The 25,218-nt window shown below is 38.7% G+C and overlaps 17 non-coding genes across 17 annotated transcripts; all 17 read left to right on the top strand.

Annotated features, from left to right (window-relative positions):
* Positions 1–6,503: 6,503 nt before the first annotated feature.
* Positions 6,504–6,575, top strand: trnat-cgu (transfer RNA threonine (anticodon CGU)). The gene has a single exon. It is a non-coding gene; the product is annotated as a tRNA-Thr (tRNA).
* Positions 6,576–7,624: 1,049 nt separating this feature from the next.
* Positions 7,625–7,696, top strand: trnat-cgu (transfer RNA threonine (anticodon CGU)). The gene has a single exon. It is a non-coding gene; the product is annotated as a tRNA-Thr (tRNA).
* Positions 7,697–8,752: 1,056 nt separating this feature from the next.
* Positions 8,753–8,824, top strand: trnat-cgu (transfer RNA threonine (anticodon CGU)). Its single transcript has one exon. It is a non-coding gene; the product is annotated as a tRNA-Thr (tRNA).
* Positions 8,825–9,880: 1,056 nt separating this feature from the next.
* trnat-cgu (transfer RNA threonine (anticodon CGU)) lies at positions 9,881–9,952 on the top strand. The gene has a single exon. It is a non-coding gene; the product is annotated as a tRNA-Thr (tRNA).
* Positions 9,953–11,008: 1,056 nt separating this feature from the next.
* trnat-cgu (transfer RNA threonine (anticodon CGU)) lies at positions 11,009–11,080 on the top strand. Its single transcript has one exon. It is a non-coding gene; the product is annotated as a tRNA-Thr (tRNA).
* Positions 11,081–12,136: 1,056 nt separating this feature from the next.
* trnat-cgu (transfer RNA threonine (anticodon CGU)) lies at positions 12,137–12,208 on the top strand. Its single transcript has one exon. It is a non-coding gene; the product is annotated as a tRNA-Thr (tRNA).
* Positions 12,209–13,264: 1,056 nt separating this feature from the next.
* On the top strand, positions 13,265–13,336 carry trnat-cgu (transfer RNA threonine (anticodon CGU)). Its single transcript has one exon. It is a non-coding gene; the product is annotated as a tRNA-Thr (tRNA).
* A 1,056-nt stretch (positions 13,337–14,392) lies between these two features.
* Positions 14,393–14,464, top strand: trnat-cgu (transfer RNA threonine (anticodon CGU)). The gene has a single exon. It is a non-coding gene; the product is annotated as a tRNA-Thr (tRNA).
* A 1,056-nt stretch (positions 14,465–15,520) lies between these two features.
* trnat-cgu (transfer RNA threonine (anticodon CGU)) lies at positions 15,521–15,592 on the top strand. The gene has a single exon. It is a non-coding gene; the product is annotated as a tRNA-Thr (tRNA).
* Positions 15,593–16,648: 1,056 nt separating this feature from the next.
* Positions 16,649–16,720, top strand: trnat-cgu (transfer RNA threonine (anticodon CGU)). Its single transcript has one exon. It is a non-coding gene; the product is annotated as a tRNA-Thr (tRNA).
* Positions 16,721–17,776: 1,056 nt separating this feature from the next.
* On the top strand, positions 17,777–17,848 carry trnat-cgu (transfer RNA threonine (anticodon CGU)). The gene has a single exon. It is a non-coding gene; the product is annotated as a tRNA-Thr (tRNA).
* A 1,056-nt stretch (positions 17,849–18,904) lies between these two features.
* Positions 18,905–18,976, top strand: trnat-cgu (transfer RNA threonine (anticodon CGU)). Its single transcript has one exon. It is a non-coding gene; the product is annotated as a tRNA-Thr (tRNA).
* A 1,056-nt stretch (positions 18,977–20,032) lies between these two features.
* On the top strand, positions 20,033–20,104 carry trnat-cgu (transfer RNA threonine (anticodon CGU)). The gene has a single exon. It is a non-coding gene; the product is annotated as a tRNA-Thr (tRNA).
* Positions 20,105–21,160: 1,056 nt separating this feature from the next.
* Positions 21,161–21,232, top strand: trnat-cgu (transfer RNA threonine (anticodon CGU)). Its single transcript has one exon. It is a non-coding gene; the product is annotated as a tRNA-Thr (tRNA).
* A 1,056-nt stretch (positions 21,233–22,288) lies between these two features.
* trnat-cgu (transfer RNA threonine (anticodon CGU)) lies at positions 22,289–22,360 on the top strand. The gene has a single exon. It is a non-coding gene; the product is annotated as a tRNA-Thr (tRNA).
* A 1,056-nt stretch (positions 22,361–23,416) lies between these two features.
* Positions 23,417–23,488, top strand: trnat-cgu (transfer RNA threonine (anticodon CGU)). The gene has a single exon. It is a non-coding gene; the product is annotated as a tRNA-Thr (tRNA).
* A 1,056-nt stretch (positions 23,489–24,544) lies between these two features.
* trnat-cgu (transfer RNA threonine (anticodon CGU)) lies at positions 24,545–24,616 on the top strand. Its single transcript has one exon. It is a non-coding gene; the product is annotated as a tRNA-Thr (tRNA).
* Positions 24,617–25,218: the final 602 nt, after the last annotated feature.

Genomic DNA, 25,218 nt, shown 5'->3' with positions numbered 1-25,218 from the left:
GTATGGACTCAGTAAGAGAACAAACATTCAGGCATAGCCAGTGTTTAGTTTAGTCTTAACTGTTTTTGTGAATCTGTGTTTCAATATTTACCATCCTACCATTGTAATGTGTTTGGTTAGCTACATATATATGTATGTGAATTGATTCGCCGTCTTTTGCGCATATATAGAGTAAAACTACGTAAGTAGTCCCTTCTCACAGCTAACTCTAACTCATTACCACACCCAGAACTCTAGCTTACTCAAGCTAGCTACTCCCACCTTTCCTTTGTTCAAGCGACACGCGCGCTGACACACACATATACACGCCCTACATAACCTACTAGTTTACCCAACTAAATTTCCGTTAGTTTATCTGTTATGTGTTTGTATGTTTGTTTAATAAATATATATTATATACGGTGTCCGTTTTGGAATCCCATAGACATGAGAGCCGAGTTAAAGCAGTCTTTCGAAGAACTTCCAACCTTCAGGTTATCGGTATGTTTAATCATTAATATTGGTTATTTTAATTATCAATTAAAATACTAAATTTGTGGTTAGATATTTCTGATAACAGTAATGTCATGAGACTGATTACTTTTTGCAGTTATACTGCTACATAACATTAACTGGCGCCCCGGTTTCGTAGAGAGTAAAATCCCTACATTATTTGGCGGCCCGTGCGAGGACCCTACATAATTTGGAGCCCCGTGCGAGGACCCCTACATATTTTGGTAGCCCGTGCGAGGACCCCTACAATGCCATACCTTTGAAATTTGACAGTCGCTCCCAATGCTACAGTGAAGTATTGCTCAAAGTTACTGCATGCATGTTAGAGTTTTGCATAGCTACAGTTAGTTTGATCTCTCCACAATCATTAAATGGCTGTTGACCTGGGACACATGTCAGTCCTAGGAACTTCAATAAAGCATTAATGTTGGCATGACAGTACACCAGCAGTGTTGATATAGTTGAGGTGGTCATGACATGGTTGTGCCATCATAAGGCTTCATGCAGATTATTCCTAATATATCAATCCATCTACTATAAAACCTGCTTAAGTAAAGAAATTATGATTGGTACTGCAACTGCACTGTGGGTCAGCTGAAGAGCTAAAGTTAGGAAATTCAGTGAATGTCATGGTGTAATGAATTTACCAAGACAGCAAATTGAATTCTTTCAAAATCAGAAGCCACAAAGGAGTGAAATAAGGGAATCACAATTTATTTACTGGAAAATTCCCAAGTTCAATGTTGTAATGCTCCTGCACTGCAGCAGGCAGGACTCCCGGATCAGACAGTTGATGCTGGCCACTGCCAGGGGTGTTCCTAGGATCACTTTGTTTATATACGCCGACCAAGCTGGTCTTTTTTTGGCTGCACTCGTTTTACTGTTTCCGACACGTTTTCAGAAATTGAGTGCTTGCCACTGTCAATGTGAATGTCTATGTAATTTCTTTTTTCTTTTCTTTTTTTTGCATTTCAACAGTAATAAGGCAAGTATAAGTTACCAATCAGCTGCCACTTAAGTATATATTTATCTTTTCATTCTGCTCATTTTTGCACAGACCATTCTTAAGGAAAAGCTATGTGAAACTGAATGAATGGATGTGTGAGGTCAAGCTTTTACTTTCATGTTTTGCCTGTGTCCACAATGGTCTTAAATTTTTCTGGCCATTTCAGGTCATCCGTAGGCTGTCTTTTTCTAAACGGTTTGTCCTACTTGATCAGCAGTGAAGAGCTGAGTGTTTGGCAAGCAGGCAGCTAATAAAGTACGCAACATGTGCATTGCATTGTTAAACTACTTTCAAATGACTTAATCTTGGCACACTTGCATTATTTAGATAAAAGGAACACTGATGGTGATTACTCACTCCACAGTATTTGTGGAACACAGTGTTCTAGTATTCAGCTAAACAGAATTATGCGGCTCTGTGTTTTGACAGATCTAACATAATAACGGTATTTTAGTATTATTTCTGGTTCATTTAAGGTCTTTGCTTGTGGCTTACGGAAACATGGGCTTTGGAGGAAAATGGTAACTTTGTTCTCTCTGCCCATATAAATACACAGGGACAGTTTTGTTCCCATCATGAGTGTATTCTTACAACATTGCCTCTGCCTCAAATTACAGTGACATATTTACTTGACCAAAACAATCTTCATTCTCTACAAGAATGTTTTGTGAACTTCTTAAAAAGCATCCAGAAAAATGACTTAGGTATCCATAAAAAGTGAGAATTGAATTCTAGGGGGCTTCTTGGTGGCACTGTTCATGTGCATTGATGGGCCGCACAATATCTTTTTCAGATTTGGACTTTCAGTGCCGACTGCAGCCAGTGTCCGAGCTGGGAGATGCACAATTAGCTGTAATGCCACCCAGGGATCACTCACTAGCAACCAGACCTGGGTCAAACACCTGTTTTGGATTTTTAATACTTTTCTGTCCATGATTGTCTGGCGAAATAGAGCCAACCAAGAGGACCAGAAGGCAAGGTTTGAGTGAAATATTTGCCTTGAAAGACAGGAAATTAAATTGATCAGCCCTAACGCTAACATCAGCCTGCTCTCCATCAAGGTATCAGCACAGATCTCTGACTACAGCAATGTATAATACCTACTATATGTCATCAGTTTGATTCTAGGTCTTGTTTTTCCCGTAGAATTTTGAGGTGATAGAGTATAAGGATTTGAACAATGAGGGTGGGGGCTTGATCAGGATCATTGAGAATAGGTAATTTATCAAGGGCAGTATGGTCATTTTGGCCCTGATGAGGGATATTGGTAGATTCATCCAACATTGAAGATTGTCCTCTACTGTTTTGGGAAGTGGGTTGAAGTTGAGATGGACTAACTCTGAGAGCCTAGAGGAAATGTTGATTCCTAATTATGTGATATTACCAGTTGCGCAGAGAGTGGGGTGATGTTTGAGCCGCCACATCCCAGTTAATAGGGTTGAGTGGGAGAATTGTGGATTTAGACCAGTTGATAGTGATAGTAAAGTCTGAGATTTTAGAGAAAGTGTTTATGAGGCGGATGATTTCAGGTAATGAAGAGGAAGGATTTTGATTTGTTTGGATTCCTGTGATGTTTATTTTTTGAAGGATGACTGCTGATGGAGAGAACGGGCATCTTTGACTAGTACCCCTGTGCATAGTGAAGCATTGTGGTATTGGTGGTCATCGTGGCCATTGGTGATGTGTAGAAAATGATTCACCAAAACCAAATTTCTTCAGTGTAGAATTATACAAGTTCCCAATTTACTTTATCAAATGCCTTTTCTGCATCCAGTGAGACTATAGGTATTGGTGAGTTTGTGTGAGATATGTAATGAATTAAGTTAAATAGTCTACGTAGGTTATTAGGTGAGTGTCTTCCTTTCATAAAGCCAGTTTGGTCTGAGTGGATGATAGATGGAGTGACTGTTTCAATCTGTGATGCTCGGGCCTTGCTAAGGATTTTCGTGTCTGTTGATGAGAGGACAGGGGCGATAGCGTGAAGGGGAGGTGGGGTCTTTATCAGGTTTTAGTAAAAGAGAGATTGTGGCAGTATTCATGTCTCTGGGAAGTTTGGATTTTTGTTTGATGTCAGCTGTTAATCTGTTGAAAATGGGGGCTAGAGCATTCAAAAAGTGTTTAGAGAACTCAACAGGGAAGCCATCAATTTCTGCTGATTTACTGTTAGGCATTCGTTTTTGGGCATTGTGGAATTCTGTAATTGTAAACGGTATTCACTTGGTCTTCAGTAAGTTGTGGTAAATCAATATTGCATAGGAATGTGTCAATGTCTTCTTGGCTTGGTTTACGTATTGATGAACAGAGATTGGTATGCAAATCTTGAAAAGTCTTGTTTATTTCCTCAGGTGTCTGTACAATATACCCTGCTGAGTTTGTAATTGTTGTTTTTTATTTGTTTCCCTTGATTTGGTTGGCCAGGTATTTTGCAGATTTATTACTGTATTCAAAATTTTATGGGTGGAATTGAGTTTTCCGATTTGTGTGTTCATTCAGTTGTAATTTGTATTTCCGTAAATCATTTTGCATTTGTGCTGTGGGATTATTTGCGTTGATGGTCTCAAATTCTATAATCTTTTGTTCTAAGTACATTTCCTGTTTGTTGTCTTTCTTTTTTTAATGTGTGGAATATGATATGATTTTACCCCGTTTCCCAAAGTAGTGATAATGCTATTTCTGGAAAATCATTCATTTCAAGGAAGGAAGCCCACTCTCTCTTAATATAATGATCAAAGTTGGGGTCATCAAGTAAAGTATTAAAGTATTAAAGTGCCATCTATAGGATGTGAATGGTTAATATTCCAAGTGAGGGAGACTATGAGCATGATCACTAATTGTAGGAGGGTGTATTAGCATGTCTGAGATTTGGGGAATAATTGAGTTACTGGTTAAAAATAAGTCAATACGAGAGTAGGAGTGATGAACTGGTGAAAAGAATGAAAAATTCTCTAGCAGTTGGGTGTTTTAATCACCGACATCGGCAAGACCAAACTCACTCATGAACTGTTTCATTATTTCTGTGGTTTGGCAATTACATGTGCTGTTTGAATTGTTAGACCTGTCTCATGATGGGCTCCTGACTGCATTGAAATCTCCTCTGGTGATTATTGGGGAGCCAGAAAGATTGGAGAGAGAGAGGTGAAAAGGCTGTGGAAAAAGGATTGGTCATCATTATTTGGGCCATGGATACATGCAATAGTGATTGGGTTGTTATGTATTGTGATATTTATTATCGTCCTTTTGTGTATTAAAATGGCGAGGCCATTTGCCTAGAGTTGAAATGGGTGGAGAATATTTTATTAAATTTTGGTGTTCTTAATTTATGGAAGTCAGATTCTGATAAATGAGTTTCTTGTAGAAGGCATATATCTGCTTGTAATTTGTTTGTGTGATTAAGTACCTTAAGTCTTTTTGACTGTCCACCAATTCCAAGAATGTTCCAAGTTTTGAACTTGAAGTGAATTCATGGTATGGGAGTCTTTAGTTTTAATGGTTTTTGTGTTTTGTGCATGTCTATATGTGTTTGTGTGTGTATGTATGGGCATATGCACATAGGTGTCTGGCTATGTTTGTGTGTAGATGGGTCAGCACCATAGGTGACCCCATTCTGACATTTGGTCTGAAAAACAGCTGAACCTCTTGACCAGGTCTGCATGCTTTTATGCATTTACTTGCTGCGACATGATTGGCTGATCAAATATTTCGTTTAACAAGCTGGTGTACATGTCTACCTAATAAAGTAATCACTGAGTGTATGGGCATGAATTGGTTACTTACGCAAATCCTGAGCCCAGAAACAGTGACTGTCTACATGAATGTGAATCTCACCACTCACCGTCCTATACACAGACATCACCATGGGGGTTCAAATTGTGACAACAAAAAAACCCTGTGCAAAATCTGCCATCAGCAGCCTTCATTGTTACCCAATTGCCAGTTAGGTGATTTATACTATAAAAATAAAAAAAATTCACTGATGTTTCGTGCTTCTTTCTTTATTTTCAAAGGTCAGTTTTTCAATGTTGTTGAAAATGTAATAATTACAAGCATGTCTTCACCTTGTACATGGAAGTGAAGTGCTTCTCTAATTTACAGAAAATTATAGCAGAACTGTTTTCCCAAACATAGCTTTTTTATTGATTGTTTTTGCTGTACATAATTTCCAGCTACCTTTGTAAAACATTATTGACCGAGTTGTCCCATGCTAATCCTGAATTTCCAAAAGGCTTCCACATTAATCACATTTCTAGATTCTGTTGAGGTGTGATCCTCCTTGATCAATGGGATGTTTGCAATGTGTGCTGGTATACTCAGAACAATTAACCAAATACCTCTGTCTGGTGAACTTGAAGTGTTTCCTTTTGAAACCTAAGGTCATTCCAGAGAATCTTTCCACCTCTCTTGTGAACATGCCACTACTCCCCAACAAGTCATACCCCAGACAGATAAAAGGACCCTTTTTAATTAACCAAGCTAACTGTGGCCAAAGTGACAATTTTATCAACGATTGAAAGTTGAGCATTATGCCATCCTAACGCACGCAGAATCAACCATTCTTTTTGTAGATGAATGTGCTTCTTTAATTGACAAAGATTATGTGAATCCAAATTAATCATTTTAGTTTGAGGTCAATGGACAGATAACGTTTACATCAATTTACGTAATGTGCCCTTTTCTTGATTGCTGGTCTGTTTAATTCACATAATAATTTGTACAGCTCGGCCGTGGGACGGTGGGCAGCTGCAAAGATATTGACTTAATAATGATAGTTCATTCATTCACTCATTTTTATGCAGTTCAGGTGGTGGGGTGGCCGAGTGGTAAGGGGTTGGTCTTGTAGACCAAAGATCGTGGGTTCGACCGCTGTCCGTGCCTATTCGTTTCTCGAAGTTTCTAGTCCTGTCTCTTCTTGTCTTTCGCGTTTTGTAATCCGCGCAGCAGACATATCATGCCTCACTTATCATTGTAGTTTTTTGTCATTCAATTTTTTAATCTCGTGCGTCTCTTTGGCATGGTGGCCAAGTGGTAAGGCGTTGGTCTCGTAAACCAAAGGTCATGCGTTCAACCCCCATCCGTGCCTCGATGTTGGATTGCGGAATTCTATCATGTTTCTTTCCTCATTTTCAAAGGTCAGTTTTTCAATGTTGTTGAAAATGTAATAATTACAAGCATGTCTTCACCTTGTACATGGAAGTGAAGTGCTTCTCTAATTTACAGAAAATTATAGCAGAACTGTTTTCCCAAACATAGCTTTTTTATTGATTGTTTTTGCTGTCCATAATTTCAAGCTAGCTTTGTAAAACATATTGACCGAGTTGTCCCATGCTAATCCTGAAATTCCAAAAGGCTTCCACATTAATCACATTTCTAGATTCTGTTGAGGTGTGATCCTCCTTGATCAATGGGATGTTTGCAATGTGTGCTGGTATACTCAGAACAATTAACCAAATACCTCTGTCTGGTGAACTTGAAGTGTTTCCTTTTGAAACCTAAGGTCATTCCAGAGAATCTTTCCACCTCTCTTGTGAACATGCCACTACTTCCCAACAAGTCATACCCCAGACAGATAAAAGGACCCTTTTTAATTAACCAAGCTAACTGTGGCCAAAGTGACAATTTTATCAACGATTGAAAGTTGAGCATTATGCCATCCTAACGCACGCAGAATCAACCATTCTTTTTGTAGATGAATGTGCTTCTTTAATTTACAAAGATTATGTGAATCCAAATTAATCATTTTAGTTTGAGGTCAATGGACAGATAATGTTTACATCAATTTACGTAATGTGCCCTTTTCTTGATTGCTGGTCTGTTTAATTCACATAATAATTTGTACAGCTCGGCCGTGGGACGGTGGGCAGCTGCAAAGATATTGACTTAATAATGATAGTTCATTCATTCACTCATTTTTATGCAGTTAAGGTGGTGGGGTGGCCGAGTGGTAAGGGGTTGGTCTTGTAGACCAAAGATCGTGGGTTCGACCGCTGTTCGTGCCTATTCGTTTCTCGAAGTTTCTAGTCCTGTCTCTTCTTGTCTTTCGCGTTTTGTAATATGAGCAGCAACTATATCATGCCTCACTTATCGTTGTAGTTTTTTGTCATTCAATTTTAAAAGGCCATGTGTCTCTTTGGCATGGTGGCCAAGTGGTAAGGCGTTGGTCTCGTAAACCAAAGATCATGGGTTCAACCCCCATCCGTGCCTCGATGTTGCGTTGAAAAATTCATTGATGTTTCGTGCTTATTTCTTAATTTTCAAAGGTCAGTTTTTCAATGTTGTTGAAAATGTAATAATTACAAGCATGTCTTCACCTTGTACATGGAAGTGAAGTGCTTCTCTAATTTACAGAAAATTATAGCAGAACTGTTTTCCCAAACATAGCTTTTTTATTGATTGTTTTTGCTGTCCATAATTTCCAGCTAGCTTTGTAAAACATATTGACCGAGTTGTCCCATGCTAATCCTGAAATTCCAAAAGGCTTCCACATTAATCACATTTCTAGATTCTGTTGAGGTGTGATCCTCCTTGATCAATGGGATGTTTGCAATGTGTGCTGGTATACTCAGAACAATTAACCAAATACCTCTGTCTGGTGAACTTGAAGTGTTTCCTTTTGAAACCTAAGGTCATTCCAGAGAATCTTTCCACCTCTCTTGTGAACATGCCACTACTCCCCAACAAGTCATACCCCAGACAGATAAAAGGACCCTTTTTAATTAACCAAGCTAACTGTGGCCAAAGTGACAATTTTATCAACGATTGAAAGTTGAGCATTATGCCATCCTAACGCACGCAGGATCAACCATTCTTTTTGTAGATGAATGTGCTTCTTTAATTTACAAAGATTATGTGAATCCAAATTAATCATTTTAGTTTGAGGTCAATGGACAGATAATGTTTACATCAATTTACGTAATGTGCCCTTTTCTTGATTGCTGGTCTGTTTAATTCACATAATAATTTGTACAGCTCGGCCGTGGGACGGTGGGCAGCTGCAAAGATATTGACTTAATAATGATAGTTCATTCATTCACTCATTTTTATGCAGTTCAGGTGGTGGGGTGGCCGAGTGGTAAGGGGTTGGTCTTGTAGACCAAAGATCGTGGGTTCGACCGCTGTTCGTGCCTATTCGTTTCTCGAAGTTTCTAGTCCTGTCTCTTCTTGTCTTTCGCGTTTTGTAATATGAGCAGCAAATATATCATGCCTCACTTATCGTTGTAGTTTTTTGTCATTCAATTTTAAAAGTCTATGTGTCTCTTTGGCATGGTGGCCAAGTGGTAAGGCGTTGGTCTCGTAAACCAAAGATCACGGGTTAAACCCCCATCCGTGCCTCGATGTTGCGTTGAAAAATTAATTGATGTTTCGTGCTTATTTCTTAATTTTCAAAGGTCAGTTTTTCAATGTTGTTGAAAATGTAATAATTACAAGCATGTCTTCACCTTGTACATGGAAGTGAAGTGCTTCTCTAATTTACAGAAAATTATAGCAGAACTGTTTTCCCAAACATAGCTTTTTTATTGATTGTTTTTGCTGTCCATAATTTCCAGCTAGCTTTGTAAAACATATTGACCGAGTTGTCCCATGCTAATCCTGAAATTCCAAAAGGCTTCCACATTAATCACATTTCTAGATTCTGTTGAGGTGTGATCCTCCTTGATCAATGGGATGTTTGCAATGTGTGCTGGTATACTCAGAATAATTAACCAAATACCTCTGTCTGGTGAACTTGAAGTGTTTCCTTTTGAAACCTAAGGTCATTCCAGAGAATCTTTCCACCTCTCTTGTGAACATGCCACTACTCCCCAACAAGTCATACCCCAGACAGATAAAAGGACTCTTTTTAATTAACCAAGCTAACTGTGGCCAAAGTGACAATTTTATCAACGATTGAAAGTTGAGCATTATGCCATCCTAACGCACGCAGAATCAACCATTCTTTTAGTAGATGAATGTGCTTCTTTAATTTACAAAGATTATGTGAATCCAAATTAATCATTTTAGTTTGAGGTCAATGGACAGATAATGTTTACATCAATTTACGTAATGTGCCCTTTTCTTGATTGCTGGTCTGTTTAATTCACATAATAATTTGTACAGCTCGGCCGTGGGACGGTGGGCAGCTGCAAAGATATTGACTTAATAATGATAGTTCATTCATTCACTCATTTTTATGCAGTTAAGGTGGTGGGGTGGCCGAGTGGTAAGGGGTTGGTCTTGTAGACCAAAGATCGTGGGTTCGACCGCTGTTCGTGCCTATTCGTTTCTCGAAGTTTCTAGTCCTGTCTCTTCTTGTCTTTCGCGTTTTGTAATATGAGCAGCAAATATATCATGCCTCACTTATCGTTGTAGTTTTTTGTCATTCAATTTTAAAAGGCCATGTGTCTCTTTGGCATGGTGGCCAAGTGGTAAGGCGTTGGTCTCGTAAACCAAAGATCACGGGTTCAACCCCCATCCGTGCCTCGATGTTGCGTTGAAAAATTCATTGATGTTTCGTGCTTATTTCTTAATTTTCAAAGGTCAGTTTTTCAATGTTGTTGAAAATGTAATAATTACAAGCATGTCTTCACCTTGTACATGGAAGTGAAGTGCTTCTCTAATTTACAGAAAATTATAGCAGAACTGTTTTCCCAAACATAGCTTTTTTATTGATTGTTTTTGCTGTCCATAATTTCCAGCTAGCTTTGTAAAACATATTGACCGAGTTGTCCCATGCTAATCCTGAAATTCCAAAAGGCTTCCACATTAATCACATTTCTAGATTCTGTTGAGGTGTGATCCTCCTTGATCAATGGGATGTTTGCAATGTGTGCTGGTATACTCAGAATAATTAACCAAATACCTCTGTCTGGTGAACTTGAAGTGTTTCCTTTTGAAACCTAAGGTCATTCCAGAGAATCTTTCCACCTCTCTTGTGAACATGCCACTACTCCCCAACAAGTCATACCCCAGACAGATAAAAGGACCCTTTTTAATTAACCAAGCTAACTGTGGCCAAAGTGACAATTTTATCAACGATTGAAAGTTGAGCATTATGCCATCCTAACGCACGCAGAATCAACCATTCTTTTTGTAGATGAATGTGCTTCTTTAATTTACAAAGATTATGTGAATCCAAATTAATCATTTTAGTTTGAGGTCAATGGACAGATAATGTTTACATCAATTTACGTAATGTGCCCTTTTCTTGATTGCTGGTCTGTTTAATTCACATAATAATTTGTACAGCTCGGCCGTGGGACGGTGGGCAGCTGCAAAGATATTGACTTAATAATGATAGTTCATTCATTCACTCATTTTTATGCAGTTAAGGTGGTGGGGTGGCCGAGTGGTAAGGGGTTGGTCTTGTAGACCAAAGATCGTGGGTTCGACCGCTGTTCGTGCCTATTCGTTTCTCGAAGTTTCTAGTCCTGTCTCTTCTTGTCTTTCGCGTTTTGTAATATGAGCAGCAAATATATCATGCCTCACTTATCGTTGTAGTTTTTTGTCATTCAATTTTAAAAGGCCATGTGTCTCTTTGGCATGGTGGCCAAGTGGTAAGGCGTTGGTCTCGTAAACCAAAGATCACGGGTTCAACCCCCATCCGTGCCTCGATGTTGCGTTGAAAAATTCATTGATGTTTCGTGCTTATTTCTTAATTTTCAAAGGTCAGTTTTTCAATGTTGTTGAAAATGTAATAATTACAAGCATGTCTTCACCTTGTACATGGAAGTGAAGTGCTTCTCTAATTTACAGAAAATTATAGCAGAACTGTTTTCCCAAACATAGCTTTTTTATTGATTGTTTTTGCTGTCCATAATTTCCAGCTAGCTTTGTAAAACATATTGACCGAGTTGTCCCATGCTAATCCTGAAATTCCAAAAGGCTTCCACATTAATCACATTTCTAGATTCTGTTGAGGTGTGATCCTCCTTGATCAATGGGATGTTTGCAATGTGTGCTGGTATACTCAGAATAATTAACCAAATACCTCTGTCTGGTGAACTTGAAGTGTTTCCTTTTGAAACCTAAGGTCATTCCAGAGAATCTTTCCACCTCTCTTGTGAACATGCCACTACTCCCCAACAAGTCATACCCCAGACAGATAAAAGGACCCTTTTTAATTAACCAAGCTAACTGTGGCCAAAGTGACAATTTTATCAACGATTGAAAGTTGAGCATTATGCCATCCTAACGCACGCAGAATCAACCATTCTTTTTGTAGATGAATGTGCTTCTTTAATTTACAAAGATTATGTGAATCCAAATTAATCATTTTAGTTTGAGGTCAATGGACAGATAATGTTTACATCAATTTACGTAATGTGCCCTTTTCTTGATTGCTGGTCTGTTTAATTCACATAATAATTTGTACAGCTCGGCCGTGGGACGGTGGGCAGCTGCAAAGATATTGACTTAATAATGATAGTTCATTCATTCACTCATTTTTATGCAGTTCAGGTGGTGGGGTGGCCGAGTGGTAAGGGGTTGGTCTTGTAGACCAAAGATCGTGGGTTCGACCGCTGTTCGTGCCTATTCGTTTCTCGAAGTTTCTAGTCCTGTCTCTTCTTGTCTTTCGCGTTTTGTAATATGAGCAGCAAATATATCATGCCTCACTTATCGTTGTAGTTTTTTGTCATTCAATTTTAAAAGGCCATGTGTCTCTTTGGCATGGTGGCCAAGTGGTAAGGCGTTGGTCTCGTAAACCAAAGATCATGGGTTCAACCCCCATCCGTGCCTCGATGTTGCGTTGAAAAATTCATTGATGTTTCGTGCTTATTTCTTAATTTTCAAAGGTCAGTTTTTCAATGTTGTTGAAAATGTAATAATTACAAGCATGTCTTCACCTTGTACATGGAAGTGAAGTGCTTCTCTAATTTACAGAAAATTATAGCAGAACTGTTTTCCCAAACATAGCTTTTTTATTGATTGTTTTTGCTGTCCATAATTTCCAGCTAGCTTTGTAAAACATATTGACCGAGTTGTCCCATGCTAATCCTGAAATTCCAAAAGGCTTCCACATTAATCACATTTCTAGATTCTGTTGAGGTGTGATCCTCCTTGATCAATGGGATGTTTGCAATGTGTGCTGGTATACTCAGAACAATTAACCAAATACCTCTGTCTGGTGAACTTGAAGTGTTTCCTTTTGAAACCTAAGGTCATTCCAGAGAATCTTTCCACCTCTCTTGTGAACATGCCACTACTCCCCAACAAGTCATACCCCAGACAGATAAAAGGACCCTTTTTAATTAACCAAGCTAACTGTGGCCAAAGTGACAATTTTATCAACGATTGAAAGTTGAGCATTATGCCATCCTAACGCACGCAGGATCAACCATTCTTTTTGTAGATGAATGTGCTTCTTTAATTTACAAAGATTATGTGAATCCAAATTAATCATTTTAGTTTGAGGTCAATGGACAGATAATGTTTACATCAATTTACGTAATGTGCCCTTTTCTTGATTGCTGGTCTGTTTAATTCACATAATAATTTGTACAGCTCGGCCGTGGGACGGTGGGCAGCTGCAAAGATATTGACTTAATAATGATAGTTCATTCATTCACTCATTTTTATGCAGTTCAGGTGGTGGGGTGGCCGAGTGGTAAGGGGTTGGTCTTGTAGACCAAAGATCGTGGGTTCGACCGCTGTTCGTGCCTATTCGTTTCTCGAAGTTTCTAGTCCTGTCTCTTCTTGTCTTTCGCGTTTTGTAATATGAGCAGCAAATATATCATGCCTCACTTATCGTTGTAGTTTTTTGTCATTCAATTTTAAAAGGCCATGTGTCTCTTTGGCATGGTGGCCAAGTGGTAAGGCGTTGGTCTCGTAAACCAAAGATCACGGGTTCAACCCCCATCCGTGCCTCGATGTTGCGTTGAAAAATTCATTGATGTTTCGTGCTTATTTCTTAATTTTCAAAGGTCAGTTTTTCAATGTTGTTGAAAATGTAATAATTACAAGCATGTCTTCACCTTGTACATGGAAGTGAAGTGCTTCTCTAATTTACAGAAAATTATAGCAGAACTGTTTTCCCAAACATAGCTTTTTTATTGATTGTTTTTGCTGTCCATAATTTCCAGCTAGCTTTGTAAAACATATTGACCGAGTTGTCCCATGCTAATCCTGAAATTCCAAAAGGCTTCCACATTAATCACATTTCTAGATTCTGTTGAGGTGTGATCCTCCTTGATCAATGGGATGTTTGCAATGTGTGCTGGTATACTCAGAATAATTAACCAAATACCTCTGTCTGGTGAACTTGAAGTGTTTCCTTTTGAAACCTAAGGTCATTCCAGAGAATCTTTCCACCTCTCTTGTGAACATGCCACTACTCCCCAACAAGTCATACCCCAGACAGATAAAAGGACCCTTTTTAATTAACCAAGCTAACTGTGGCCAAAGTGACAATTTTATCAACGATTGAAAGTTGAGCATTATGCCATCCTAACGCACGCAGAATCAACCATTCTTTTTGTAGATGAATGTGCTTCTTTAATTTACAAAGATTATGTGAATCCAAATTAATCATTTTAGTTTGAGGTCAATGGACAGATAATGTTTACATCAATTTACGTAATGTGCCCTTTTCTTGATTGCTGGTCTGTTTAATTCACATAATAATTTGTACAGCTCGGCCGTGGGACGGTGGGCAGCTGCAAAGATATTGACTTAATAATGATAGTTCATTCATTCACTCATTTTTATGCAGTTAAGGTGGTGGGGTGGCCGAGTGGTAAGGGGTTGGTCTTGTAGACCAAAGATCGTGGGTTCGACCGCTGTTCGTGCCTATTCGTTTCTCGAAGTTTCTAGTCCTGTCTCTTCTTGTCTTTCGCGTTTTGTAATATGAGCAGCAAATATATCATGCCTCACTTATCGTTGTAGTTTTTTGTCATTCAATTTTAAAAGGCCATGTGTCTCTTTGGCATGGTGGCCAAGTGGTAAGGCGTTGGTCTCGTAAACCAAAGATCATGGGTTCAACCCCCATCCGTGCCTCGATGTTGCGTTGAAAAATTCATTGATGTTTCGTGCTTATTTCTTAATTTTCAAAGGTCAGTTTTTCAATGTTGTTGAAAATGTAATAATTACAAGCATGTCTTCACCTTGTACATGGAAGTGAAGTGCTTCTCTAATTTACAGAAAATTATAGCAGAACTGTTTTCCCAAACATAGCTTTTTTATTGATTGTTTTTGCTGTCCATAATTTCCAGCTAGCTTTGTAAAACATATTGACCGAGTTGTCCCATGCTAATCCTGAAATTCCAAAAGGCTTCCACATTAATCACATTTCTAGATTCTGTTGAGGTGTGATCCTCCTTGATCAATGGGATGTTTGCAATGTGTGCTGGTATACTCAGAACAATTAACCAAATACCTCTGTCTGGTGAACTTGAAGTGTTTCCTTTTGAAACCTAAGGTCATTCCAGAGAATCTTTCCACCTCTCTTGTGAACATGCCACTACTCCCCAACAAGTCATACCCCAGACAGATAAAAGGACCCTTTTTAATTAACCAAGCTAACTGTGGCCAAAGTGACAATTTTATCAACGATTGAAAGTTGAGCATTATGCCATCCTAACGCACGCAGGATCAACCATTCTTTTTGTAGATGAATGTGCTTCTTTAATTTACAAAGATTATGTGAATCCAAATTAATCATTTTAGTTTGAGGTCAATGGACAGATAATGTTTACATCAATTTACGTAATGTGCCCTTTTCTTGATTGCTGGTCTGTTTAATTCACATAATAATTTGTACAGCTCGGCCGTGGGACGGTGGGCAGCTGCAAAGATATTGACTTAATAATGATAGTTCATTCATTCACTCATTTTTATGCAGTTCAGGTGGTGGGGTGGCCGAGTGGTAAGGGGTTGGTCTTGTAGACCAAAGATCGTGGGTTCGACCGCTGTTCGTGCCTATTCGTTTCTCGAAGTTTCTAGTCCTGTCTCTTCTTGTCTTTCGCGTTTTGTAATATGAGCAGCAAATATATCATGCCTCACTTATCGTTGTAGTTTTTTGTCATTCAATTTTAAAAGGCCATGTGTCTCTTTGGCATGGTGGCCAAGTGGTAAGGCGTTGGTCTCGTAAACCAAAGATCATGGGTTCAACCCCCATCCGTGCCTCGATGTTGCGTTGAAAAATTCATTGATGTTTCGTGCTTATTTCTTAATTTTCAAAGGTCAGTTTTTCAATGTTGTTGAAAATGTAATAATTACAAGCATGTCTTCACCTTGTACATGGAAGTGAAGTGCTTCTCTAATTTACAGAAAATGATAGCAGAACTGTTTTCCCAAACATAGCTTTTTTATTGATTGTTTTTGCTGTCCATAATTTCCAGCTAGCTTTGTAAAACATATTGACCGAGTTGTCCCATGCTAATCCTGAAATTCCAAAAGGCTTCCACATTAATCACATTTCTAGATTCTGTTGAGGTGTGATCCTCCTTGATCAATGGGATGTTTGCAATGTGTGCTGGTATACTCAGAACAATTAACCAAATACCTCTGTCTGGTGAACTTGAAGTGTTTCCTTTTGAAACCTAAGGTCATTCCAGAGAATCTTTCCACCTCTCTTGTGAACATGCCACTACTCCCCAACAAGTCATACCCCAGACAGATAAAAGGACCCTTTTTAATTAACCAAGCTAACTGTGGCCAAAGTGACAATTTTATCAACGATTGAAAGTTGAGCATTATGCCATCCTAACGCACGCAGGATCAACCATTCTTTTTGTAGATGAATGTGCTTCTTTAATTTACAAAGATTATGTGAATCCAAATTAATCATTTTAGTTTGAGGTCAATGGACAGATAATGTTTACATCAATTTACGTAATGTGCCCTTTTCTTGATTGCTGGTCTGTTTAATTCACATAATAATTTGTACAGCTCGGCCGTGGGACGGTGGGCAGCTGCAAAGATATTGACTTAATAATGATAGTTCATTCATTCACTCATTTTTATGCAGTTCAGGTGGTGGGGTGGCCGAGTGGTAAGGGGTTGGTCTTGTAGACCAAAGATCGTGGGTTCGACCGCTGTTCGTGCCTATTCGTTTCTCGAAGTTTCTAGTCCTGTCTCTTCTTGTCTTTCGCGTTTTGTAATATGAGCAGCAAATATATCATGCCTCACTTATCGTTGTAGTTTTTTGTCATTCAATTTTAAAAGGCCATGTGTCTCTTTGGCATGGTGGCCAAGTGGTAAGGCGTTGGTCTCGTAAACCAAAGATCATGGGTTCAACCCCCATCCGTGCCTCGATGTTGCGTTGAAAAATTCATTGATGTTTCGTGCTTATTTCTTAATTTTCAAAGGTCAGTTTTTCAATGTTGTTGAAAATGTAATAATTACAAGCATGTCTTCACCTTGTACATGGAAGTGAAGTGCTTCTCTAATTTACAGAAAATTATAGCAGAACTGTTTTCCCAAACATAGCTTTTTTATTGATTGTTTTTGCTGTCCATAATTTCCAGCTAGCTTTGTAAAACATATTGACCGAGTTGTCCCATGCTAATCCTGAAATTCCAAAAGGCTTCCACATTAATCACATTTCTAGATTCTGTTGAGGTGTGATCCTCCTTGATCAATGGGATGTTTGCAATGTGTGCTGGTATACTCAGAATAATTAACCAAATACCTCTGTCTGGTGAACTTGAAGTGTTTCCTTTTGAAACCTAAGGTCATTCCAGAGAATCTTTCCACCTCTCTTGTGAACATGCCACTACTCCCCAACAAGTCATACCCCAGACAGATAAAAGGACCCTTTTTAATTAACCAAGCTAACTGTGGCCAAAGTGACAATTTTATCAACGATTGAAAGTTGAGCATTATGCCATCCTAACGCACGCAGAATCAACCATTCTTTTTGTAGATGAATGTGCTTCTTTAATTTACAAAGATTATGTGAATCCAAATTAATCATTTTAGTTTGAGGTCAATGGACAGATAATGTTTACATCAATTTACGTAATGTGCCCTTTTCTTGATTGCTGGTCTGTTTAATTCACATAATAATTTGTACAGCTCGGCCGTGGGACGGTGGGCAGCTGCAAAGATATTGACTTAATAATGATAGTTCATTCATTCACTCATTTTTATGCAGTTCAGGTGGTGGGGTGGCCGAGTGGTAAGGGGTTGGTCTTGTAGACCAAAGATCGTGGGTTCGACCGCTGTTCGTGCCTATTCGTTTCTCGAAGTTTCTAGTCCTGTCTCTTCTTGTCTTTCGCGTTTTGTAATATGAGCAGCAAATATATCATGCCTCACTTATCGTTGTAGTTTTTTGTCATTCAATTTTAAAAGGCCATGTGTCTCTTTGGCATGGTGGCCAAGTGGTAAGGCGTTGGTCTCGTAAACCAAAGATCATGGGTTCAACCCCCATCCGTGCCTCGATGTTGCGTTGAAAAATTCATTGATGTTTCGTGCTTATTTCTTAATTTTCAAAGGTCAGTTTTTCAATGTTGTTGAAAATGTAATAATTACAAGCATGTCTTCACCTTGTACATGGAAGTGAAGTGCTTCTCTAATTTACAGAAAATTATAGCAGAACTGTTTTCCCAAACATAGCTTTTTTATTGATTGTTTTTGCTGTCCATAATTTCCAGCTAGCTTTGTAAAACATATTGACCGAGTTGTCCCATGCTAATCCTGAAATTCCAAAAGGCTTCCACATTAATCACATTTCTAGATTCTGTTGAGGTGTGATCCTCCTTGATCAATGGGATGTTTGCAATGTGTGCTGGTATACTCAGAACAATTAACCAAATACCTCTGTCTGGTGAACTTGAAGTGTTTCCTTTTGAAACCTAAGGTCATTCCAGAGAATCTTTCCACCTCTCTTGTGAACATGCCACTACTCCCCAACAAGTCATACCCCAGACAGATAAAAGGACCCTTTTTAATTAACCAAGCTAACTGTGGCCAAAGTGACAATTTTATCAACGATTGAAAGTTGAGCATTATGCCATCCTAACGCACGCAGGATCAACCATTCTTTTTGTAGATGAATGTGCTTCTTTAATTTACAAAGATTATGTGAATCCAAATTAATCATTTTAGTTTGAGGTCAATGGACAGATAATGTTTACATCAATTTACGTAATGTGCCCTTTTCTTGATTGCTGGTCTGTTTAATTCACATAATAATTTGTACAGCTCGGCCGTGGGACGGTGGGCAGCTGCAAAGATATTGACTTAATAATGATAGTTCATTCATTCACTCATTTTTATGCAGTTCAGGTGGTGGGGTGGCCGAGTGGTAAGGGGTTGGTCTTGTAGACCAAAGATCGTGGGTTCGACCGCTGTTCGTGCCTATTCGTTTCTCGAAGTTTCTAGTCCTGTCTCTTCTTGTCTTTCGCGTTTTGTAATATGAGCAGCAAATATATCATGCCTCACTTATCGTTGTAGTTTTTTGTCATTCAATTTTAAAAGGCCATGTGTCTCTTTGGCATGGTGGCCAAGTGGTAAGGCGTTGGTCTCGTAAACCAAAGATCATGGGTTCAACCCCCATCCGTGCCTCGATGTTGCGTTGAAAAATTCATTGATGTTTCGTGCTTATTTCTTAATTTTCAAAGGTCAGTTTTTCAATGTTGTTGAAAATGTAATAATTACAAGCATGTCTTCACCTTGTACATGGAAGTGAAGTGCTTCTCTAATTTACAGAAAATTATAGCAGAACTGTTTTCCCAAACATAGCTTTTTTATTGATTGTTTTTGCTGTCCATAATTTCCAGCTAGCTTTGTAAAACATATTGACCGAGTTGTCCCATGCTAATCCTGAAATTCCAAAAGGCTTCCACATTAATCACATTTCTAGATTCTGTTGAGGTGTGATCCTCCTTGATCAATGGGATGTTTGCAATGTGTGCTGGTATACTCAGAACAATTAACCAAATACCTCTGTCTGGTGAACTTGAAGTGTTTCCTTTTGAAACCTAAGGTCATTCCAGAGAATCTTTCCACCTCTCTTGTGAACATGCCACTACTCCCCAACAAGTCATACCCCAGACAGATAAAAGGACCCTTTTTAATTAACCAAGCTAACTGTGGCCAAAGTGACAATTTTATCAACGATTGAAAGTTGAGCATTATGCCATCCTAACGCACGCAGGATCAACCATTCTTTTTGTAGATGAATGTGCTTCTTTAATTTACAAAGATTATGTGAATCCAAATTAATCATTTTAGTTTGAGGTCAATGGACAGATAATGTTTACATCAATTTACGTAATGTGCCCTTTTCTTGATTGCTGGTCTGTTTAATTCACATAATAATTTGTACAGCTCGGCCGTGGGACGGTGGGCAGCTGCAAAGATATTGACTTAATAATGATAGTTCATTCATTCACTCATTTTTATGCAGTTCAGGTGGTGGGGTGGCCGAGTGGTAAGGGGTTGGTCTTGTAGACCAAAGATCGTGGGTTCGACCGCTGTTCGTGCCTATTCGTTTCTCGAAGTTTCTAGTCCTGTCTCTTCTTGTCTTTCGCGTTTTGTAATATGAGCAGCAAATATATCATGCCTCACTTATCGTTGTAGTTTTTTGTCATTCAATTTTAAAAGGCCATGTGTCTCTTTGGCATGGTGGCCAAGTGGTAAGGCGTTGGTCTCGTAAACCAAAGATCACGGGTTCAACCCCCATCCGTGCCTCGATGTTGCGTTGAAAAATTCATTGATGTTTCGTGCTTATTTCTTAATTTTCAAAGGTCAGTTTTTCAATGTTGTTGAAAATGTAATAATTACAAGCATGTCTTCACCTTGTACATGGAAGTGAAGTGCTTCTCTAATTTACAGAAAATTATAGCAGAACTGTTTTCCCAAACATAGCTTTTTTATTGATTGTTTTTGCTGTCCATAATTTCCAGCTAGCTTTGTAAAACATATTGACCGAGTTGTCCCATGCTAATCCTGAAATTCCAAAAGGCTTCCACATTAATCACATTTCTAGATTCTGTTGAGGTGTGATCCTCCTTGATCAATGGGATGTTTGCAATGTGTGCTGGTATACTCAGAATAATTAACCAAATACCTCTGTCTGGTGAACTTGAAGTGTTTCCTTTTGAAACCTAAGGTCATTCCAGAGAATCTTTCCACCTCTCTTGTGAACATGCCACTACTCCCCAACAAGTCATACCCCAGACAGATAAAAGGACCCTTTTTAATTAACCAAGCTAACTGTGGCCAAAGTGACAATTTTATCAACGATTGAAAGTTGAGCATTATGCCATCCTAACGCACGCAGAATCAACCATTCTTTTTGTAGATGAATGTGCTTCTTTAATTTACAAAGATTATGTGAATCCAAATTAATCATTTTAGTTTGAGGTCAATGGACAGATAATGTTTACATCAATTTACGTAATGTGCCCTTTTCTTGATTGCTGGTCTGTTTAATTCACATAATAATTTGTACAGCTCGGCCGTGGGACGGTGGGCAGCTGCAAAGATATTGACTTAATAATGATAGTTCATTCATTCACTCATTTTTATGCAGTTAAGGTGGTGGGGTGGCCGAGTGGTAAGGGGTTGGTCTTGTAGACCAAAGATCGTGGGTTCGACCGCTGTTCGTGCCTATTCGTTTCTCGAAGTTTCTAGTCCTGTCTCTTCTTGTCTTTCGCGTTTTGTAATATGAGCAGCAAATATATCATGCCTCACTTATCGTTGTAGTTTTTTGTCATTCAATTTTAAAAGGCCATGTGTCTCTTTGGCATGGTGGCCAAGTGGTAAGGCGTTGGTCTCGTAAACCAAAGATCATGGGTTCAACCCCCATCCGTGCCTCGATGTTGCGTTGAAAAATTCATTGATGTTTCGTGCTTATTTCTTAATTTTCAAAGGTCAGTTTTTCAATGTTGTTGAAAATGTAATAATTACAAGCATGTCTTCACCTTGTACATGGAAGTGAAGTGCTTCTCTAATTTACAGAAAATTATAGCAGAACTGTTTTCCCAAACATAGCTTTTTTATTGATTGTTTTTGCTGTCCATAATTTCCAGCTAGCTTTGTAAAACATATTGACCGAGTTGTCCCATGCTAATCCTGAAATTCCAAAAGGCTTCCACATTAATCACATTTCTAGATTCTGTTGAGGTGTGATCCTCCTTGATCAATGGGATGTTTGCAATGTGTGCTGGTATACTCAGAACAATTAACCAAATACCTCTGTCTGGTGAACTTGAAGTGTTTCCTTTTGAAACCTAAGGTCATTCCAGAGAATCTTTCCACCTCTCTTGTGAACATGCCACTACTCCCCAACAAGTCATACCCCAGACAGATAAAAGGACCCTTTTTAATTAACCAAGCTAACTGTGGCCAAAGTGACAATTTTATCAACGATTGAAAGTTGAGCATTATGCCATCCTAACGCACGCAGGATCAACCATTCTTTTTGTAGATGAATGTGCTTCTTTAATTTACAAAGATTATGTGAATCCAAATTAATCATTTTAGTTTGAGGTCAATGGACAGATAATGTTTACATCAATTTACGTAATGTGCCCTTTTCTTGATTGCTGGTCTGTTTAATTCACATAATAATTTGTACAGCTCGGCCGTGGGACGGTGGGCAGCTGCAAAGATATTGACTTAATAATGATAGTTCATTCATTCACTCATTTTTATGCAGTTCAGGTGGTGGGGTGGCCGAGTGGTAAGGGGTTGGTCTTGTAGACCAAAGATCGTGGGTTCGACCGCTGTTCGTGCCTATTCGTTTCTCGAAGTTTCTAGTCCTGTCTCTTCTTGTCTTTCGCGTTTTGTAATATGAGCAGCAAATATATCATGCCTCACTTATCGTTGTAGTTTTTTGTCATTCAATTTTAAAAGGCCATGTGTCTCTTTGGCATGGTGGCCAAGTGGTAAGGCGTTGGTCTCGTAAACCAAAGATCATGGGTTCAACCCCCATCCGTGCCTCGATGTTGCGTTGAAAAATTCATTGATGTTTCGTGCTTATTTCTTAATTTTCAAAGGTCAGTTTTTCAATGTTGTTGAAAATGTAATAATTACAAGCATGTCTTCACCTTGTACATGGAAGTGAAGTGCTTCTCTAATTTACAGAAAATGATAGCAGAACTGTTTTCCCAAACATAGCTTTTTTATTGATTGTTTTTGCTGTCCATAATTTCCAGCTAGCTTTGTAAAACATATTGACCGAGTTGTCCCATGCTAATCCTGAAATTCCAAAAGGCTTCCACATTAATCACATTTCTAGATTCTGTTGAGGTGTGATCCTCCTTGATCAATGGGATGTTTGCAATGTGTGCTGGTATACTCAGAACAATTAACCAAATACCTCTGTCTGGTGAACTTGAAGTGTTTCCTTTTGAAACCTAAGGTCATTCCAGAGAATCTTTCCACCTCTCTTGTGAACATGCCACTACTCCCCAACAAGTCATACCCCAGACAGATAAAAGGACCCTTTTTAATTAACCAAGCTAACTGTGGCCAAAGTGACAATTTTATCAACGATTGAAAGTTGAGCATTATGCCATCCTAACGCACGCAGGATCAACCATTCTTTTTGTAGATGAATGTGCTTCTTTAATTTACAAAGATTATGTGAATCCAAATTAATCATTTTAGTTTGAGGTCAATGGACAGATAATGTTTACATCAATTTACGTAATGTGCCCTTTTCTTGATTGCTGGTCTGTTTAATTCACATAATAATTTGTACAGCTCGGCCGTGGGACGGTGGGCAGCTGCAAAGATATTGACTTAATAATGATAGTTCATTCATTCACTCATTTTTATGCAGTTCAGGTGGTGGGGTGGCCGAGTGGTAAGGGGTTGGTCTTGTAGACCAAAGATCGTGGGTTCGACCGCTGTTCGTGCCTATTCGTTTCTCGAAGTTTCTAGTCCTGTCTCTTCTTGTCTTTCGCGTTTTGTAATATGAGCAGCAAATATATCATGCCTCACTTATCGTTGTAGTTTTTTGTCATTCAATTTTAAAAGGCCATGTGTCTCTTTGGCATGGTGGCCAAGTGGTAAGGCGTTGGTCTCGTAAACCAAAGATCATGGGTTCAACCCCCATCCGTGCCTCGATGTTGCGTTGAAAAATTCATTGATGTTTCGTGCTTATTTCTTAATTTTCAAAGGTCAGTTTTTCAATGTTGTTGAAAATGTAATAATTACAAGCATGTCTTCACCTTGTACATGGAAGTGAAGTGCTTCTCTAATTTACAGAAAATTATAGCAGAACTGTTTTCCCAAACATAGCTTTTTTATTGATTGTTTTTGCTGTCCATAATTTCCAGCTAGCTTTGTAAAACATATTGACCGAGTTGTCCCATGCTAATCCTGAAATTCCAAAAGGCTTCCACATTAATCACATTTCTAGATTCTGTTGAGGTGTGATCCTCCTTGATCAATGGGATGTTTGCAATGTGTGCTGGTATACTCAGAATAATTAACCAAATACCTCTGTCTGGTGAACTTGAAGTGTTTCCTTTTGAAACCTAAGGTCATTCCAGAGAATCTTTCCACCTCTCTTGTGAACATGCCACTACTCCCCAACAAGTCATACCCCAGACAGATAAAAGGACCCTTTTTAATTAACCAAGCTAACTGTGGCCAAAGTGACAATTTTATCAACGATTGAAAGTTGAGCATTATGCCATCCTAACGCACGCAGAATCAACCATTCTTTTTGTAGATGAATGTGCTTCTTTAATTTACAAAGATTATGTGAATCCAAATTAATCATTTTAGTTTGAGGTCAATGGACAGATAATGTTTACATCAATTTACGTAATGTGCCCTTTTCTTGATTGCTGGTCTGTTTAATTCACATAATAATTTGTACAGCTCGGCCGTGGGACGGTGGGCAGCTGCAAAGATATTGACTTAATAATGATAGTTCATTCATTCACTCATTTTTATGCAGTTCAGGTGGTGGGGTGGCCGAGTGGTAAGGGGTTGGTCTTGTAGACCAAAGATCGTGGGTTCGACCGCTGTTCGTGCCTATTCGTTTCTCGAAGTTTCTAGTCCTGTCTCTTCTTGTCTTTCGCGTTTTGTAATATGAGCAGCAAATATATCATGCCTCACTTATCGTTGTAGTTTTTTGTCATTCAATTTTAAAAGGCCATGTGTCTCTTTGGCATGGTGGCCAAGTGGTAAGGCGTTGGTCTCGTAAACCAAAGATCATGGGTTCAACCCCCATCCGTGCCTCGATGTTGCGTTGAAAAATTCATTGATGTTTCGTGCTTATTTCTTAATTTTCAAAGGTCAGTTTTTCAATGTTGTTGAAAATGTAATAATTACAAGCATGTCTTCACCTTGTACATGGAAGTGAAGTGCTTCTCTAATTTACAGAAAATTATAGCAGAACTGTTTTCCCAAACATAGCTTTTTTATTGATTGTTTTTGCTGTCCATAATTTCCAGCTAGCTTTGTAAAACATATTGACCGAGTTGTCCCATGCTAATCCTGAAATTCCAAAAGGCTTCCACATTAATCACATTTCTAGATTCTGTTGAGGTGTGATCCTCCTTGATCAATGGGATGTTTGCAATGTGTGCTGGTATACTCAGAACAATTAACCAAATACCTCTGTCTGGTGAACTTGAAGTGTTTCCTTTTGAAACCTAAGGTCATTCCAGAGAATCTTTCCACCTCTCTTGTGAACATGCCACTACTCCCCAACAAGTCATACCCCAGACAGATAAAAGGACCCTTTTTAATTAACCAAGCTAACTGTGGCCAAAGTGACAATTTTATCAACGATTGAAAGTTGAGCATTATGCCATCCTAACGCACGCAGGATCAACCAT

Source organism: Conger conger, chromosome 5, assembly GCF_963514075.1.
Source record: "Conger conger chromosome 5, fConCon1.1, whole genome shotgun sequence".
Taxonomy (NCBI): domain Eukaryota; kingdom Metazoa; phylum Chordata; class Actinopteri; order Anguilliformes; family Congridae; genus Conger; species Conger conger.
Note: the sequence above shows the minus strand (reverse complement) of the source record. Positions and strands in the feature narration are given on the sequence as shown.